A 19,864-nucleotide genomic window follows, 5' to 3' on the forward strand; every position below is an offset into this window, starting at 1 on the left:
CTGTTCCAAACCAATAATGGCGTCTTGTCTCTTTTTATGTGGCTCGCGATCAAGATTCTTCATCTCGCGATGGCCTTGTACAGGAGTTGTTTAAGAAATCGTAAATAACTGTCTTAAACCAACCGGTCTTATTAATATTCCAATGAAATGGAGCAACGATGAAATTACAACCTCGATCAGAAAGACAGGAAATTGAATTTACGTTTTGTTTTTTTTTTTTTCATTTATATTTAAAATTATTCAATACTCATACTCGATATTCAATACTAATACGAATACTTCGTAATCAATATTTCTTAATCCGAATTGCTTTAAAAAATCTTTAAGAAATTTAAATCTTGTTTTAATAAATATTTATAAGAATATTTATTATATAATAAATTAAATAATAAATATATAAATAGTAAATTTATTCATTTTCAAATTTTTCTTTTTTTTTTATATATATAAAACAGTATATTTTGTGAATATATATTTACAAATATATTTGGTGAATTTTATTAATCTTCTTTGAAGGAAATATAATAAAATAATTTTCCATTATTAATATAATTTCAATTCATTGTAATAATCGAATCTTCCCAAAACGACGAAATATATTTTTTATTTTCAAATTTCCATTTTTAAATTTAAAAATTTTATTTCTCTTGTTCCGCGCAATAACACATTTTCTATATTAAAATTTTCAAATATCTATTTCTCTGAATTTAAAAATTTCATTTTCAAATTCATTTTCTCAATTCACGAGATTTCACCGAAATCCTAGAAATTGTGCAAGGGTGACCCATTCACGCCCTGTCTAGGGCCTTTTATTGATTAGCTACCGAAAATTTCCGCTGACCAATGCACGTGGCGCCATCTTTGGACGAGCTCCCTAGTCAATTTTCAGGTTTCCAGGGTTGATGGAACGAAAGGGGTGGCGACGTCCAGCCAGGAGAGTAGGGGACAATGAATCAGGGTGAAGTGGGTTGAGACGTGGCGAGACGGGTCAACCAGTCGAGACTTGGATCGCTCCAACAACCCCTACTATTCTACCAACGAGACTAAGAAAGGTATTGGGGAGGTAGGCTAGTATCGATCCCTCTGTATCCACGTTACACGAGGTTTGAAATTGGAATTTAGCCCTAGACACACCGACAATGTGATTGTGGAAGAATTACGTTTGTTCTCTGTCATTACAGTTAACTGTGTTTTTTAATTAAACTGTTTGTTGTTGTAATTTTTAATAAGATTCTTTTGATGATCTTAGAATTATTTTCTTAGGTTTAATGAAAGTATTGAAAATTGCTAATGTTAATGCTAATAAATATTTTAATGGAAATTTTAAGATTTAATGATAGATATTGAGGAAATATCAGTAAAATATTTTTATAGTTTTTTTTTTTTTTTAAGTTTGATAAAAGAGTTGAAGATCAATCATTTTTCGAAATTGTAAAATTAGAAATGTTGTTAATGAAAATTTTAACATTTAATAATAATAATATTTAATTCAGGATCTATTAGATTATAAATATGATAGTTTTTTGGATATTGAATGTAAGGATGTTTAAATTTTGATTTCTCCGAGGAATAATTGTAATTAAAAATTTATAATTTCAAGAAATACTTAATATATTGAATAAATATAAGTAATAATATACAATGTTATATATATATTCAAAAATATATAAAAATAGTGAAGATTTAAGTTAGATAAAGATTTGTGTTAGATAAAGTGAATAAAAAATAGATTATCTTTATCACGTTGACGTCGTATATCTTCGTCTTGCTTATCTAACACAAACTTCAATTACTTATATCTTGTGATTCACAAAATGCAACAATTTATTTATTCCATAATGAATTTTTTATTTAACTTGCTAATAATAACATCATTATTCCACTGTTTAAAAAAAAACTTGGCTTCTTTGTATCATCTTAGTTGACCTGAATTCTCGAAGTAAGAAATCTCCACTTTCCGTGAAAAAATTCCATCGATCCAATAGAGAGGGGTCCAGTAGTATTTCTACATATCAAAGTGAAAAGATTAAAAACGGAAGGGAAAGACATTCTTCGCAATGGTATCTTAAACTGCAGACACAGTGTCATAAATATATCAACAATTTTAAATCGGTAATTAGATTTTAGTCAAGATTCAAATAAGTATATTCTAATTATATTCTTATTCATTTTTTGCTTTTCGATTAAAGATTATCCAATTATGTAAATAAAGATAAAAAGAAAATGCATTAAAATAAGAATAATTGTATAAGTAATTCTATTAATATAATTCTGTATGTATCGTTAATTCTTTATAACCTAATTTACTTTTACATCTAAAAAAAAAATTATAATCTTGAATCAAATTTTGTGTGATAGGTATTTTAAAATTAGAAATATACAATTTACAAGTAAACAATAAATAAATAAATATTATTATAAATAAGATTAATTTTAAAGATATATATGTTTTCAAAATCACATATTAGAGAGGTTACAATTAATACTAAGAAAAAGAAAATTACGCATCTTCGTATCTATAATTAAATAATAAAGAAACCAAAGAAAATCACAATGAAATATTTAAATTTTATTCTTACATCGTGCAATAAAATGCCAATATACACTTTTTCATTTCTCACTATATCTTCCGAAAAAAAGATAAAACGGATCGATCCGCGTATTGTAACGAATCCGGAAACGTTGCCTCGTGTGACACAGGCTTAGCTACGAAGTTTGGGACTCGGTCGTTAGATGGCGCCACCAATCAGTCGTCGCTTGGAAGTGGAATGGTCCAGTGCTCGAATCGCGTGCTCTGTAATAGAAAGTACATGGCGTTTGCATATGGCGTCGATCCATTTCGACACGCGTTTCCTGCTTTTGCATCGTTCCGTTGAATTTTTTCGTGCTTCTCTGGGTTTTTATTCTACTCCTCGCCATAGTTGTAACCGTCCACACCGAATACGTATTTATAAACGGCTCGAAATAGGACTGCTTTCATTGCTGGTGATTCGCAACATGGCTAACACGCGTTCGAGCTACAAGTTTGTTCGAGCTTGCGTTTGTTTTGGATCGGATTTCGTATTTAAAGCGTGCTACGCTTGAGCCGGGCGATGTTGTCGCGTAAGTTTTGTCCGTTTCTGGGTTAACGAGTCTGTGATATTTACTAGTGCCGTTGAATATTGATCCTATATGTAATATTTATTTATGGTTATTATTAAATTATAATTATGGTACGTAGTATAGTATTTATTGATTATATCGATACAAGTGGATTATGATTATATATGAAAATTAACCAAAAGTGTAAAACTTCTTTTGATATTTATCCAAACTTTTATTCAATTTTAATTTTCATGAAAATTTCTTGGAAATGAAAAAATTTTATTCTATTTTTGCACGTAGGATAAATCTTTTTATAATGCATTTGTATCTATTCGAAAATTAAAAACTCTATATAATTGAAGTTCTCAAACTCAATTATGAATGCAATAAATGTAATTTTTATGTTACGTAATACATATTATACAAAATATACAATAAAGCGCTATTTGTTCCATATAAAAATTATTCACAAATGAGGCGTCGATTCGTTTGTACACAATTAGTCAATAGTTTTCCATCTTTGGCAGTCTTTTTATCATAAGACATTATGCAAATCGAACTTAATAACTCGTTCATGGTCAGAGTTTAACCTTGAATTGCAAACTGGTATGATCACGAGTTGAATAAACTTATTTATTCATGGAACTAATTTATCAGAAAGCCAAGCTACTTTTGTTACTTTGTTCAATTTTCTCGATCGACCGAATCTATTTATTTTTGTAATTCTTTTAACGATTACTTAGAATACATATATTTATACATCATAACCAAAGATATATGAAAACAGGAATGGGAAATTATGTAAATTTTTGTATGTAAGTAAATATATGGATTAGAAAATATATCAGTAGAATGATTGAAACCAATTTAAATATAATATATTCCATATCATTCCGTAATAAGAATATAAGATCATATGTTATAATAAAAATGCAAATTTAATGACGATGAAAAAATTTTGAACGATAAATGGACAATATATCTAATATACTTTGCATATCCTTGTATATATTTGAGATTTTTATACATTCAAATTTTGCATAAACATCCAGCCCAATAATTCTTAAATATAGTAATAATAAAATAATAAAATAATAACTACGAAAAATTCGTTATATCGTTCAAGGAATTAATTTTCCTTGCAGCATCGAGGTTCTACGTTGTTTTAGAGCTTCCATTCTCGTTGCACTTGTTTTCCAACGAAATTATTCACGAGAAATTATTCGTTGCATAACAAAGGGAGCGTAAGATAAGAGATGGTATTATGTTTGTTGTTCTCCTTTCTATTTCCTTGTTTCTCATGAAATTTAAATTCTTATTCTTCTCATTTTGAAATGGACAAAAAATCTTTAAAAAAATATTCATTTACAAGAAATGTGTGGTAATTTTAAATATTCTAAATATAATTCTATTAATAATTCATTAAAATTGTTACAATAATTTTTTTTCTAAGAAATATATATATATATATATATAATGAACATTTTATTAAGATTTGACTTTTTAATTAGGATTTCATCCAGTCTTAAGCCATTTATTATTAATTAAATGATAATATAATTCTTTTAAATATAATTCTTGATTAACTTGAATTAACTTTGACGAGAAGTCAAAAATTTTGTCAAATATCTTTGTATTATAAATAAAAAAAAAACGTTGATAGAAAAGGATATCCACAACCTGGAACGTTAAAGAAAATTAACTTCGTATCTGGGCTCGGTGAAAAGGATCATGTGGATGAAGGGAATTTCTTGTTAAAAAAGGAATTGCGTTCCAACCCTCGCGGTGAAAAGAATTTTTTCGGTAAGAAGGAAATGGCATAGCTTACCCCTAATTCAACCCGTTATTAGTTTCGACCGCCTTTATTTCGCAAGGTTGCTTTCAAATTTCTTATCGAATGGGAAATATTTTTGATACTCAATTTTAATTTAATTTCTGACTTTTGTAATTTTTATTTATCGTAGCAAAATAACAAATTTCGAATGAAATGGAATTTAAAGATAATTAAAATTATCGAATCTCGATCATTATTTTTTTCTCCTTAAGGAGGAAGAAAAACATTTTTTAATTGCTTCCATCTCACCAGAGAGATATTATTTCGAATTGCAACTCGTTTCGAAGATCAAAACAAGGATTATTTTTGAAAAATGTTTATTATATTATATTATATTATATATTATATTACGATATTTCATATCGTATATAATTATTCCTGATTAAAACATATTACAAACACGAAAAATCTGAAAGCAAATTAATTCAATTACCCTGATATTCTTGATGATCTTCTGTAATCAAGATTTTTTTGAAATTGAGTAAATACTTTTTTTATGTCCACACTCTTTCTTTTTATTTCGTAATCGTGATGAAATATCCAATTAGAAAAAAAAAATGGCGGCGACTTCGAGAAGGAAGAAATTATCATTCCGTGTCCAGAGTCAATTATTCGTTGTGAACTTGAAAAACAAATGCAACCTCATTTGCAGTCTACTGTGCTTCGACTGTTGTTTTCTTTTAGATATGTATACACGAGGAATACGTAGGGGTTTGCACTTTTCTGGTTGTAAAAAAAAAAGGAATAATAGAACCGAAAGGACGTGCATGGAACGAACAAGCGAGTGATCGAATATGGCGGAGGGTTTGTCGCTCTGGCTGTGACCTTGGTAGGGAATTCTGCCAGACAATCTTGCATAGTTCGTTAACTTCAAACATGTAATCTTAAGAGAAGTCTCATAGCAATATAATTTCCTTTTTAAAAAATATCTCGCAACCGCTATTTCACCTAACATATTTTTCCCGAAAAAAAATTGGAAATAGACTGATTACAATAATTGCAAAATAACAATCGAATACACGTATCCGTAAGAATTAATTGATTAATTTCCAACGAATAGGGAGAACGAGAAAAAGGGAGTGGGGGAAGGAAGGAAGGATTTCGCAGATGTCGCGAGAACGCGACGTTTATACAGCGCTAACCCGTAAGAAAAATTGGAAAATATAATCCTTGCAGCTGTGCGCGTCGGCGCTATGCGCCACGCATATATCCCATAACCGGATTCCAGGCGTTAGCTTCGACAGGGCTATATAGGGAATTCCGCCGCTCGACCCGCCCCCCACCCCGCCATTGGCGCGCTTCTTTTCACGGCAAAGATGGCAGTCGGCCGCCCAGCGCCATTTGCATTCTTAATCCGCCCGCTTCCCTCAAATCTGGCGAAAATCTTGCCAGCTTTCTGGATGGTTGGTCGTTGAACGAATTCGTGAACACCTGCTCCCCGAATGAAAATTCTGGGGATTCTTACATCGCCCCTCTTGCGGAGGGTTCTCGTTGAAGGAAGTAATTCTTGTTTCGAGGATTAAATCGTGAAGATGAATGTATCGAGTAAATTGGCTGGATTTTTTTTTTTTTTTTAGAGATATATTATGGAGAAAATTTAAGATGTTGGGGATTGTATTTGGAAGAAGAAGTTTTCACGTTTTGCAAGCAAGTAATAGCAGCTTGGAAAATGGGAGAAATTAATTCTTTTTTTTAATAATTCGTATTTGCACTTTTCGTGGTAATTCTCTAAATCTAAAAATTCTTCTGAAAATTGTGTTGACAATTTCGTGAAGATAAGAGAGATGGAAAATTCGAGGATGATTTCTGTCCGTCGGGCGACTAGAATTATTGGAACGGAGGTGAAAATAATGATACATTTTGAATGCGTTATTCTTAAAATTCCTCGAAATAGAATTGCTTATATCCACCATTGAGCTTTCTCTCTTTTCTTTCAAAATATCACCGTACTTAAAATTTTCCTTAGCTTCCGAAAAATCTTCCCTGCAACATTTCTCCAAAAATTAATATTCGAAAATTGATATTCGATTAGCTGTTTCCTCCGATAAATATCGATAAATATGCTTATTTTCAATTTCACCATCGTCGAGAGAGGCCAGAGGCTCGAAATGCTTGCCGTCGGATTCCAGTTATCCGACACCAAGGGGAAGGAATCGAGGTCAAAACCCACGAGAGAGAGAGAGAGAGAGAAAAAAGGAAAAAAAGTACGAGAAGGGCTCCTCGCCAGTTCGAGGCGATATTCAAAATCCAGTCCGATCCTCTTCGTCTCCCAACCGTTTCTCGACCGTCGCTATTTTTTCTCCGAGAATGCGCTGTCCCCTTTTACTCGAGATAATTTCAATCTTCGAAAATACAACTCGAATAATACATATTAGATTAAGTCGAAATACAAAAATCGAAATCAGAGAATCGAAAAGAATATGCTACGAATATGTTACTCGTTGACGCAAGAACACAGACTCGAGAGGATCCCATCCCACCCGTTGTTCTCTTGTTTTCCAAAAACGGAAAAGCGAGGGTTGGTTGGCGCGCAGCTGTCAAATTATTTTCCAACGTGGATGGAATCTCGCCTCCCCCTTTCGACGCTGGAGAAATATTGTTCCAACCGCGCGAATAACAACGGCTGACGGATTTAAACCTCGATCCCCTCTCGTTGGGAATCCGAAAATTGCCCCTCGATGGATTCTAGATGGATCACGTTCCTCCATGAAGTTTTCGAGCACGGCCCCCGTTGTTGTTCGTTACGGAAATAAGACGAAATTGCGAAAAAATTTCCGCAACGGAGAAGTAATCTCAAACCGAAAAGATATTTCTAAAAATATCTCGCGCCGATTGCACAAGTGGCGCCATTCTCGCCATTTCGTGTAATAGAAATAATAGGGGAAGGTTTTCGTTCGAATTAGCGAGGTCGAATGTTGATTTCGAGGGTAAATTTTTATCTGATGATTTGCAAGTTGGAGAAATTACATTGGCTTGTTCAATTACAATTAATACGATTCGATCGTGTTCGAAAGAGTTAAAGGCTGTTGGAGGATGGATGAAGAAAAATGGGAGAGAAGGGGAGGGGAGGAAGGATCGAAATTCCGAAATGGAATTTGGCCGAAGGTGAGAGAGGCGAGACGATAGGGTGAGACAACAAAAGTTCAATTCCGGAGGAACGACGGAGGGAAATCTTTCCCAGTGATTGCATCCTCCTCTCCTCTCTGTCTGCTGTAATCCGTTCTCCTCTTATCCGGGGAGATCGCCTCCTTTCCTCGCGAAAGATATTGGAAACCGAATCGTGACGTGAGATTGATATAAATATTTAAAAGAGAAACCTCTCCTCTCGTGTTTCCTTTTTTTTTACTAAAATCTAGGATTCGATTCTGTATATACTCGAAGAAAAATTGAAAGAAGAAGAAGGTTCTTTTTAATTTCAAGTTTGCGATAATTTCTAGAATATTCTATACGCTAGATTCTATATTTAAACGTACGTACAAAGTTGAATTCGCGTTTCACTCCCGTTGCTATTTTTAAATCTAAACGTAGGAATGTAATTTTCATTTTGCTTGTTGCAAAAGCAGCCCCAAAGAACCAACAAACAACTTCTATTTCGATTCTCCATTTTCAATCCTCCCCTCTACCTGCCAACAACTCAACAATTCCGAACAACTCTGCCTAACCTATAAATTCCAACGTTGCATTTTTAAATCTCTAACCTCAACGCTGTCGAAATAATCCCATACGTCTTTTTGTACATCTCGCCTCGAGGCGGGGATAAAAGAAAGGAATCGATAATTAAAATAAATATTTAAACGAAATTTCGAAAATCAAAATTTTCGGAATGGGAACAACCGCAACAACGCGACGCGGCGGAACGACTGCCGCCAACAATGGGAATTTACAAATTTCCCGTGGATCCGTGCCCGTAACCGCCCACACGAGAAATTACCGTTTATGAGAGGATCCCCGACGTCGGCGAGCAACTTCGAAATGTGCGCGATAACAACAAGTTTCCCCAGTCTCGAGATAGGCCGCAGCTTACCGTACGTTACGAGTTGCAGAGGGGTTATAATAAACTCCGCGTTATATTTCGAGCATCACGGTACGTGGCTGGGTTGCAATGGTCACGTGACACTTACCTACGTTGCCAGCCAAGCTCCGGTTCCGAGCTTGTTCGACACAGAGGCTGACGTAAGGCTAATGGCGGTTAGATAACTGGCATAATTTCTGTTTTAGAGCTTCGGAGCAGATTGTAGGGATGGTTTATCCATTTTTGAGGGAGGGGGAGGTCGATTTTCCACGATAAACGAGGGTTTTAGTTTGAAAGAATGGAACGGGCTTTTGAAAAATGTACGTCGATATTATCGGTATCGTTGTTATCGATCGCAATGTGAATTTTCTTTTCTTTTTTAATTATTCGTATGTCGTTCGATTAATTTAGATGTTTTTACAATTCGATATTTTTTTCTACAAATTCATAAGATGATATTTGTAGATAATAAGAAACAAGAAATATTTCAATCGCTCGTGAAACGATCGTCCGTTTTATACTCTTAAAAATTAACGATAAAGCGAAATTTCAATTAGAGGAAAAAATCTGGAATCACATTCGTCGCCGTTAATCACCAGAAGATTAAAAACGTATATATTGAATCGAATATCGACATCTTATCTGAAACGCATGCAGAGCACGAGCACGTAACGTAACGTGCCATCACTTGAACCGTCACAGAGCACAAATTAGCCAAAGCCTTGAACGAGAAGGAATAAAACTTAACCTTCACCTGTCGCTCGATTCGCCATGATTCCCTCGGACGGATAACAGTGAAAAGTGTCTACCCCTTTCGTCTTTCGCCAGGAAAAGAAAGGGTAATTTTTTTTCTGTTTCCAAAAAATAGAAAAAAAAAAATAAATAAACGTCCTTCCTGGTCATGCTTCTTCGTGTTTTCGTGTTTTCGCCTAAATTCGTTTATTACACGTCGCGCGCTCGAATCCTTTCGACCGTGTTTTATTGCCAAGGTGAGCGTCAGGTAAACGGCCGCGTCGCTCTTTTCAACGGCTCTGTGGAAAGGGTTATAGGAAGAATAACCCCTTTTTCCGGGCTCGACCTTCGAATCCTACGAACCCTTCTTTTTTCCCTCTTAAATTGCCATCCCGGGTCCGTTCTACGTACACTTTTGCCAACAACCTGACTCGTTTTTTTCTTTTTTTATTTTTATTTATTTTTTTTTTTTAAATTTATCGCTCGAGGCGAGCGAATCTCCCCTTTCGAGAGACAGAGAGACAATAATTGCGAAAAATACGAAATTTCGATTATTCTCGAACGGATAAAAGAGGAGGAAGAGGATGATTTCATATTTTTCCTGGATTATACGATGACGGTTGATATACGGTTCCGCGGATCTGGATCCATCTCGCGTGCGGATCCCGTATAATGGAAGGAAAACTGATGGCCTCCCCTCTCCTCCTCCTCTCCAGCTCTCCGCGTGTCTCCATCACGGGGACATTAAAACTTTTCTCATCTTCCCTTAATCTTGAAAAATGGTCTCTTTCCCGAAGCTGGATCGAAACAGGGAGAGAGAGAGAGAGAGAGAGAGAGAGAGAGAGAATTGTGCGAGATGACTGCACAGGGTTATCATATTATATATTCTTTGGAGAGTCGATTCCATTGGTTATTTATTTATTTGAATAGGAGGAGACTCGGCCTCGGTTATTTTAAATTCGAACGGGGCAAATTTTTTGAAACATTCTCGCTTTTTTTTTTCTTGTTATAAACTAAAATAGTTTAGATCGCTATAAATTTAATATAATACGATATAAATATTAAAAATATTAATTTAATTAATTTTAAAAAATTAGATAGATAGACTTTTTAGATAAACTATTTTCTGAATCAAACTATTATCGTAATTTTATTTTTTAATTTTAAGAATTTTTTTAAATAATGTACACAACAATCCAATATTATTATTAATTTATTCAACTATTTATTCAATTCATATTCCTATTCCATTATATTTAATCGGTTATCCAACAAATTCTTTGTTCATTTTAATAAAATTAATTGTTTTTATCAGAGGAATATTAGTTCACATCCCAATCCCCGATTCGAGTTTAAAGAAACTCCACGTTGTATCCACAAAAAGAAAAATTGTTAGAACGCGAATAGAAGGAAGGAGAATTTTTGCAATTATTTCCCTCCCGAATCGAAACAATTTCAAAAACTTCTACGATTCCATCCGAATTTCAATCAAATCCACCCTCCGCCCTCTTGCCCCACGAGCTTCGTGCCCGATGAAAAAATTCGAAGGGGAGGAAGAGAAGGGATCCCTCTCCCTCCTCGTGAGTGAGCGCGAAAAAGAAGAACTGGAAAAAAAAGAAATACGCGAAACGAAATCGAAGGAGCGTAAGAGAGAGAAGGAGGCGTATTATTCTCGAGCGCAGATGGAATGCGAGAGACAAGGAGGAGGAGGGCGTTCGTGTTCCCAAGCGTGAGAGGAAACTTTGTAGGGCGGTCTGGGAGGGGAGGGCGAAGGGGGAGCAACTTGGTGGAAAAGAATAGAGATGCATCCTGGCGAAGGGAGGGGAGGAGGGTCTCCTTCGAGCCGGTGGTATTGAGCCGATGCGCGCGCACCCTGTCTCCCCTGTATCCCCCTCCGCCATCCTTGCGCCACCGTATTCGATCGCTCAAGGTCGTTCGATGCGTCCAACGCTTCGAGATATCATTTTTTGCTCGCTGCAAAAAACGCGGCCGCGTTTTTCTTCTCTAATAAAAACAAAGAAACTTTCGAGTCGAGCAAACAGATCTTCGTTTCAATTTCAAGTAGGGAAAAATATATAATGCGAGTCGCTCGTTGATCATTTCAAGCGTTCATTCCTATGTTGTCGTTCTTGGAAACGAAACGAACCGTCGAGTGAATTTTAATCGACTCCCAAGGTGTTCACCTTAACCACCGCCAAGGCATCAACCGATGTAAAAAGTAAAAGTTACTTTTCAAGTAATTGAAGAGGCTCGTAACTATTAAATATTGCTCATCCCACCAATTTTTAACTTCTCTTCTCGTTCGAGCGCAGAGGACGAGCGATCAAATCGATCATCGCCTCGAACAAACACTTGTCTCTACTTGTTGACTATTTATTGCATAAACAACGTTCGAGAGAAAGCATTATTAAACGCGGGGTTCGTGAATTTCATGCTTTCCGTCACGTTCCATATTTTCCTGGTACGCGGCTTGAATATTTTCGATCTTGGAGATCGATGCCTCGTCCGCTTATTCCTTCGACGTGACGTGGATCGTCGATACGATCGTAGAGGGCGCAGGGAGGAGGAGGAGGAGGAGGAAGAAGGAAAATGGCGAAGATATATTATGTATGCCTCTGTATATCTCTGCGTGTACGAGTTTTCTCCGAGAGGATTGATTTTAACCGATTAACTTTTATCATTCTTTCGAAAGGATATTATTAATTCATCAATCCTCGATCGATAGCTTAAGAGATTTAAATATACAACGAAATATAATTCGTTTTAAAGAAGTCGAACGTGGGAATGGAATATCGAAGCGAGAGTGCAAATATATGCAAGGTGAGTTTAATTCGAATCCGGAAATTGAGTTTTAGAGGGGGGGAGGAGGTGAATTTAGAAATTAACTCTGCAATGGCTACAATTTTTTTTTTATTACTCCAGCTTTATTTTTCTTCGTTCCAATGATTTTATGCGTAATACAATGGGATAGAGAAAATTTCGAAAAATTAATCCTCTCTTCCCAATTCTCGTGCCGAGATCTTCCGGCGGAACTCGTGAATGCGATGATCGTCTCTCGCCTTGGATCTGAAAAAACGTGAGAATGAAACACTTTTTCCCCCTCAAAATTATTCGTTTGAATTAAAATTCTCGAAAGATTAAGTTTAAGGGAAATTTAAGGAATGTTTCTATCTCGAGGTCTATTCTTCTCGTTGTTAAATCAAGGAAATATAAGAAGACGAATCGATTATCGAATCAAAGAATTTCGTTTCGTTTCTGTGGAGACAATGGAGAGACAATGTGGCTTTCCGAGACTTCCTCCAGGAAAATACACGAAATTGAATCCGAGAGAAATCCTCGAGGATGAAAGAATTTGAGGAGAACTTTGTTGCACACAGTTCCTCGTCCTCCAATTACTTTCTCAGTAATTCAATTTTAAAATTGTTTTTTAAAAAAGTTATTAATATTCGCTCATAAATTGAAAATCCTAACTTTGCTTCATTCGTATCATTTATATTTAAAAATATTGAAATTTACGTATCATTTAACATTGCGTTCGTTTCTCAAATCGTCCAATTATTTCCTCTTCATAGACCTTTGTCCATTTTCTCCAATTTATTCTCTCTCAAAAAGAAAAATAAAAATAAAAAAAAGAGAAGAAAAACACGTTGAATAAAAGTAAAGTAAAATAAAAAAAAAGAAAGAAAGAATGAAATACTCCCAATAATTTACTTCTCCTCCAAAGAAAATTGAAAAAAAGAAAAGAAGAACACGTTGAATTCCTCGATCCTTTCATCTCTCAAAAATATTTCAAATCCAAAAATAAAATAAAAAAGAAAAATTATTTAATTTTCTCTCAAAGAAAATTAAAAAAAGAAACGAAGAACACGTTGAATTCCTCGATCCTTTTATCTCTCAAAAATATTCCAAATCCAAAAATAAAATAAAAAAGAAAAATTATTTAACCCTCTTAAAGAAAATTGAAAAAAAGAAAAGAAGAACACGTTGAATTCCTCGATCCTTTCATCTCTCAAAAATATTTCAAATCCAAAAATAAAATAAAAAAGAAAAATTATTTAATTTTCTCTCAAAGAAAATTAAAAAAGAAAAGAAAAACACTTTCATCTCTCAAAAATATTCCAAATCCAAAAATAAAATAAAAAAGAAAATGATTTAACTCTCCCTCAAAGAAAATTAAAAAAAGGAAAGAAAAACACGTTGAATTCCTCGATCCTTTTATCTCTCAAAAATATTCCAAATCCAAAAATAAAATAAAAAAGAAAAATTATTTAATCCTCTCTCAAAGAAAATTAAAAAAAGAAAAGAAGAACACGTTGAATTCCTCGATCCTTTCATCTCTCAAAAATATTTCAAATCCAAAAATAAAATAAAAAAGAAAAATTATTTAATTTTCTCTCAAAGAAAATTAAAAAAAGAAACGAAGAACACGTTGAATTCCTCGATCCTTTTATCTCTCAAAAATATTCCAAATCCAAAAATAAAATAAAAAAAAAAGAAAAATGATTTAACACTTCTTCAAGGAAAATTAAAAAAAGAAACGAAGAACACGTTGAATTCCTCGATCCTTTTATCTCTCAAAAATATTCCAAATCCAAAAATAAAATAAAAAAAAAAGAAAAATGATTTAACACTCCCTCAAAGAAAATTAAAAAAAAGAAAAGAACACGTTGAATTCGATCCTTTCATCTCTCAAAAATATTCCAAATCCAAAAATAAAATAAAAAAGAAAATGATTTAACTCTCCCTCAAAGAAAATTAAAAAAAGGAAAGAAAAACACGTTGAATTCCTCGATCCTTTTATCTCTCAAAAATATTCCAAATCCAAAAATAAAATAAAAAAGAAAAATTATTTAATCCTCTCTCAAAGAAAATTAAAAAAAGAAAAGAAGAACACGTTGAATTCCTAGATCCTTTTATCTCTCAAAAATATTCTTCTCCAAATCCAAAAATGATCTCGACAAAATATCCCCAATAATTTACTCCTCCCTCAAAGAAAATTAAAAAAAAGAAAAGAAAAACACATCGAATTCTTCGATCCTTTTATCTCTCAAAAATATTCTTCTCCAAATCCAAAAATGATCTCGACAAAATATCCCCAATAATTTACTCCTCTTCCAAAGAAAATTGAAAAAAAGAAAAGAAGAACACGTTGAATTCCTCGATCCTTTCATCTCTCAAAAATATTCCAAATCCAAAAATAAAATAAAAAAAGAAGAAAAATGACCTGGATGATTCACCCCTCCCTCAAAGAAAATTGAAAAAAAGAAAAGAAAAACACGTCGAATTCCTTTCATCTCTCAAAAAATATTCGTCTCCAAATCCAAAAAGAGAAAAAGCAGAGTAAAAAAAGGGAAGAAAAATATTGGATGATATATCTCAAGCCCTCGAGTGGTGAGCACGAAAGAGGGGGAACGTACGAATTTACAAGTGCGCGAAATTACATACAACACGGGTTACACGAATTAACTGTGTGGGCCAGCAAATTGGCCGGTGTATTATGCAATTACTCGAGAGAGACGGGTTGATGGGCGGCCGATAATAACTGGACGAGGAGGGATGGGCGAGGAGAAAATACAGGTACGTGGCCATTAACCCGCAATTAGTCGAAAATATTAAGGTTGCTTTAAATGATCAGAACGCTCGGATTTATTATTTTTACCGATCCGTTTTATAATCAATCATTACTTTGCGACTTTTCACTATTATTATTACTTCCCTTTGAATAATAAATTGTCGAAGCGAATCTTTAAATTAAACTTAAAGCCTTCTAACTCGTTGTGACGATCCAAGATGGAGACTCGAACGATAAGAAAATTTGTGGGGAAGCAATCGAGGTCTCTAACGGTTCTCAGTGACGAGATCCTAAATCAGAGAACACCTCGTCCCGTGATTTTCGGTGGAAAAGCAATCGATACCTTCCAAGCGACATCTTTCGTTTGCAAATCCGTGAAAAATATCAGGATCGTTTGAATTTAAGGAAAGATCGGAATTAACAGTGGCAAGTAATTTAAATTTAGAACTACGGTTGAAAGATTTGTGAAAGATTTCGTTCGAGATGATTTTGAAAAATATTAATCCCATCGCGATCGGTTCAAAAATCTCTCCGTGAACTCGATGTGGGTGAAACGAGGCGGGAGTCGCGTGTGTTTCTCATAATAAATGCACGATCGAATCGCGATCAAAATGTCCACACGTTCCTTAAACTTGAGCCTCGAAAGATATTCCAGAATCTTGTTATTATCGAGGCTCAGAGGAAAAAGTATCTAAATTCTTTCGTGATGGAGAACGATTTTTCAATATACACCTTTCCATCGAGCAACTCTTGTAACACGAATACACAAGCAGATAGAAATTTGCATTACTCAGACAGAAAAAGAATATATTTTTAAATAAGATTCTCCGTCGCTACGAGTCGGAAAAAATCGAAAAGCGAAGAGAGAAGGAGGAGTAGAATTATTTACGAGAAGAAAAGGAAGGCTCGCGATAAGAGATAAGCGGCGCAAAAACTTTTCGACTCTGATAATAAGAAAAGGAAGGGAAAAAAAGTGGTTGGAGCAAGAAATGGAGAGTTTGACATTCCTTTCGGGGCACCATTTTGTCCCCCCTAGGCGGCGACCTCGCCGTCCATAATTCATTTCCCATAACTCCCAAGGGATTACGTCATGCGACGTGGTTTCCACGAAAAAACGAGAGAGAGAGAGAGAGAGAGGGAGGAAAAATAAGAATCTCCCCCCTCTCGACCCTTGTTTATAAATTTTCCATCGCGATTGCATCCACGGGCGTGAGACGAAACTCGAAAAAATTTCCCTCCTGTTGCAAAATATTGGGAGAGGAAGGGAAACAGCGGGTTCCTTATTTTTTCTTTTGCTCTTATTCCGTCGATATTTTATTCTTTTTCTTTTTTGTCGCACGATAAGATAGGAGGAAACGCGACGGAAATTATCTATGGAAAGAGGAACTGTTGTTGAAAAAAAATTCCATCGCGTTCGTAGTTTTATACGTATTTATTATCTTTTGAAATTCTAATTATTGGAATGGAAATTTTTTGTCTCGTTCCCATTATTGGATGGAAAAATTTGAAGAATTTTTGGAAGAAAATTTACCGATGCTTCGCTCGAAGAGTTGTTTACACTTCTTTTTTTCCCTTCTTTCCCCATTTTCCATTTTCGCGATTCTCCTGTAGCGTGGAAAAGAGGAAGATTCGACCGATAAAATCGCTCGAAAAATCCGTTCCAGAGAATCAACCCCTCTCCCGGTTGATCGAGCGAAATATTTTTAATAGCGATGGAACTAAACGCGTCGCGAGTGAAGTGGAACAAGTAACTCCCATCTCGGTTTCGATCGAAAACGAGGAGGGACAAATATTATCGATCGTCGATAACAGGAACGAATATTTAATACACGGTAATCGAACGACGAAATTCTGTATTCACAGTTTCACAAGTTAAGGAAAACTCGAATATCGATACCGTTAGCTGTTCCCAAGTTTCTAAAATTTCGAAACAAGATGATATATGTTCTCCGTCGCACTAAAATAAATAAATTTAATTTTACAGAGAAGAAAATGGACACTTTTGTGAATAGCATTACGATTAAATATTCTAATAGGAGATGTAATATCGAATGTTTACGTAACGAGATGTTAATAAGCGAGCCGATCACACTAATTTTTAGAACGAACGTCGTTAACGGAAGATTTTCTGAGGCCGCGCGTTTGTAAAATTAGTCAGAGAAGAAATCGTGTTCTCTAAACGGAGAATCTCGTTACCGGTGAAAGAGGGTTACCCGCGTGTAATAAGAATTTCCGTGTTAACAAGAAAATAAATTGGGTAATTTCTTGGTTTACTCGGGAACAGTCGTTCAATTATTTTAATGTTTCGTTCCGTGGAAATAACTCGATCCGCAGTATCGATTTTTCGAAAAATCGAGGAGGAACCATTTGTTCGTTAACTTTTCGAGCAGCTGTAATCGTAGAAATTTTCCTCGTTTTCGTGATCGTGAAAATTACAATCGAACGGCTTGCTCGCGAAGTTGAATCTAAAAATTGCGTCTGGAGTGATATATTTAAACAACGACCGAGTCGTGTTAGTTTTATCGATAGAAATAATCGTTCAATTTCTCAAACCGGTACGGTTTTTGATCATCGACTACCGACCTTTTTTCAAAGAAAAATGTTACAATGTAGAAAATGTCGGAGATACAATCGTTTCCAATCCGTTTCCCTAAAATCAAAATTTCTATACAACAATTTTTGCATTTCGAATCAATAAGTTCCTATACAATCTCATTCCAATAATTTACGTATTCCAATAATTCTTGTTAAGAGGCAATTATTATTAAGTCCATACTCGAGACTCACCTCCTCTCAATTCCAACGGAACGATCCACGGTCCCCACGAAGATCGTCTATAATTAGATCCAAGCCGAAAACAGTCTTCTCCGCCATCTTGAACTCTCGAGGCTATGACGCCATCGCCCGGTCCTATTTCCAGGGCAGGGTCGGATGTCAGCGGTCCAATCGTGAGATTTGTGTAAAAACGCAGCTTGTCCAAACGAAGCATCCATCGGGAACACTCCCGTCGAAAAATTTCCTCGATCGAATATCGTAATTTCGAGCCGAGTCTTATCTTCGTCGAGTGAATTTTTAATTCGCGATAACGTCTTCCATAAAATTAAAACAAAATTTGTCACATTCGCTCGAAAATGAATTTTAATCTCTTAATTATAAATATGAATAAATTGAATTCCTCGTGATGCACTCGATCGATCAAAAGATTAAAAGAGATAAATATTTCTCTACCCACGCGCTTGCCATTCTTCATATATACAGGGTGTCTCGAAACTATCGCAAAGATGATTTTAAATAGGAATCAAGTTTGAGAATTCCATGCATCCAACGCGCCTTTTCCCCGACTTGGCCAACGACGGACTGAATTCCCAAATCCTCGAGGATCCTCGAGGAAGTTGCGTTTCCAAGGAGCATCATAAACCGATGGAATTAACGGCGACGAGGGGGAGGGGTGCGTGACCTAGGCCATTCTCAACCCTTCCAATTTTATAGCTTTTTTTCTCGAAGCAAGGCCAAACACCCCTATTTCGACTCTTTCGACAATCGAAGGACGCCTCCCCCTCTCTCTTTCCTTTCCTTATTAGTTAGATGGAACGTATCCATTTGTAGGATAGGTGTGAGAAACTAATATTCTGCATCCAAGATCGATAATCCCCTGCAAAGTGAAATTGAATTTCTTAATTGCAACTTAATTTTCAATTGGCAAAATAATTTCATTAAGTAAAGATATTGCACGTATATATATATATATATATAAATTTAATTTTGTAATCGAGTATTGCAGCTCGTTTCGAGAAAATTGATAAAATAATTTAATTAACTGGGAGATTGGTATACTATAAACGTGTTTTTCGAGGGAAGGATGAAACGAAGTTGGAATTCCGATATTTAAGCGACACTTGCATGATAATTGGAAGGGTGTAATCACGTCGAAGGAAACGGGAGGTGGATCCCTCTCGAAGGTGGATAACAAGTTGGCTGGATCGCGATGGCGGACGGTTCGACATAAACCCTGCCAAGTTTCAAAGTTTGATTAATACCCGCCGGCTTAGTTGGCTTTAGGCGACCCAAGTTTGCGGCGAAAAGTTTTCCATCGGTGCTGCAACGTCCCTCCCCTTACCTCCGGCTTAATCAAATCGGTTAACAGGTTTGCAATTATATAATTCCAATTATGAAAAATGATCTACTGATTTTTTTGTTAAAAATTTATTTTCATCTTTTGTTAACGTTTGCTCGAATTGTAAGACAATCTGCATGTAACAATTTGCTCTGTTTTTAAATTAGTAAATTTAATAATGATAGAAATATACGAAAGGAGAATAGCGTTAATCGGTAGGCGTGGCGCGTATTTAGAGAAGAAAAAGCCTGGTTTGCAATTATATAATTCTAATTATGAAAAATGATCTACTGATTTTTTTCTTAAAAATTTATTTTCACCTTTTGCTCGAATCGTAAGACAATCTGCATGTAACAATTTGCTCTGTTTTTAAATTAGTAAATTTAATAATGATAGAAATATACGAAAGGAGAATAGCGTTAATCGGTAGGCGTGGCGCGTATTTAGAGAAGAAAAAGCCTGGTTTGCAATTATATAATTCCAATTATGAAAAATGATCTACTAATTTTTTTGTTA

At 34.9% G+C, this 19,864-nt stretch overlaps 1 protein-coding gene and 2 long non-coding RNA genes across 18 annotated transcripts in view; 1 reads left to right on the forward strand and 2 right to left on the reverse strand.

The window, feature by feature from the left end:
• LOC108000314 (uncharacterized) overlaps positions 1–19,864 on the forward strand; it is a 252,647-nt gene that overhangs the window by 70,452 nt on the left and 162,331 nt on the right. The gene's annotated exons all lie outside the window — the stretch shown is intronic.
• Positions 1,824–2,769, reverse strand: LOC133667444 (uncharacterized). The gene is made up of 2 exons (XR_009832959.1): positions 2,580–2,769; positions 1,824–2,005 (listed from the first exon to the last, which is right to left on the reverse strand). It is a non-coding gene; the product is annotated as an uncharacterized LOC133667444 (long non-coding RNA).
• LOC114577875 (uncharacterized) lies at positions 12,556–18,886 on the reverse strand. Its single transcript, XR_009833148.1, has 2 exons — positions 18,022–18,886; positions 12,556–12,728 (listed from the first exon to the last, which is right to left on the reverse strand). It is a non-coding gene; the product is annotated as an uncharacterized LOC114577875 (long non-coding RNA).

The sequence above is a fragment of the Apis cerana genome, linkage group LG16 (assembly GCF_029169275.1).
Source record: "Apis cerana isolate GH-2021 linkage group LG16, AcerK_1.0, whole genome shotgun sequence".
In the NCBI taxonomy this organism is placed as follows: Eukaryota; Metazoa; Arthropoda; class Insecta; order Hymenoptera; family Apidae; genus Apis; species Apis cerana.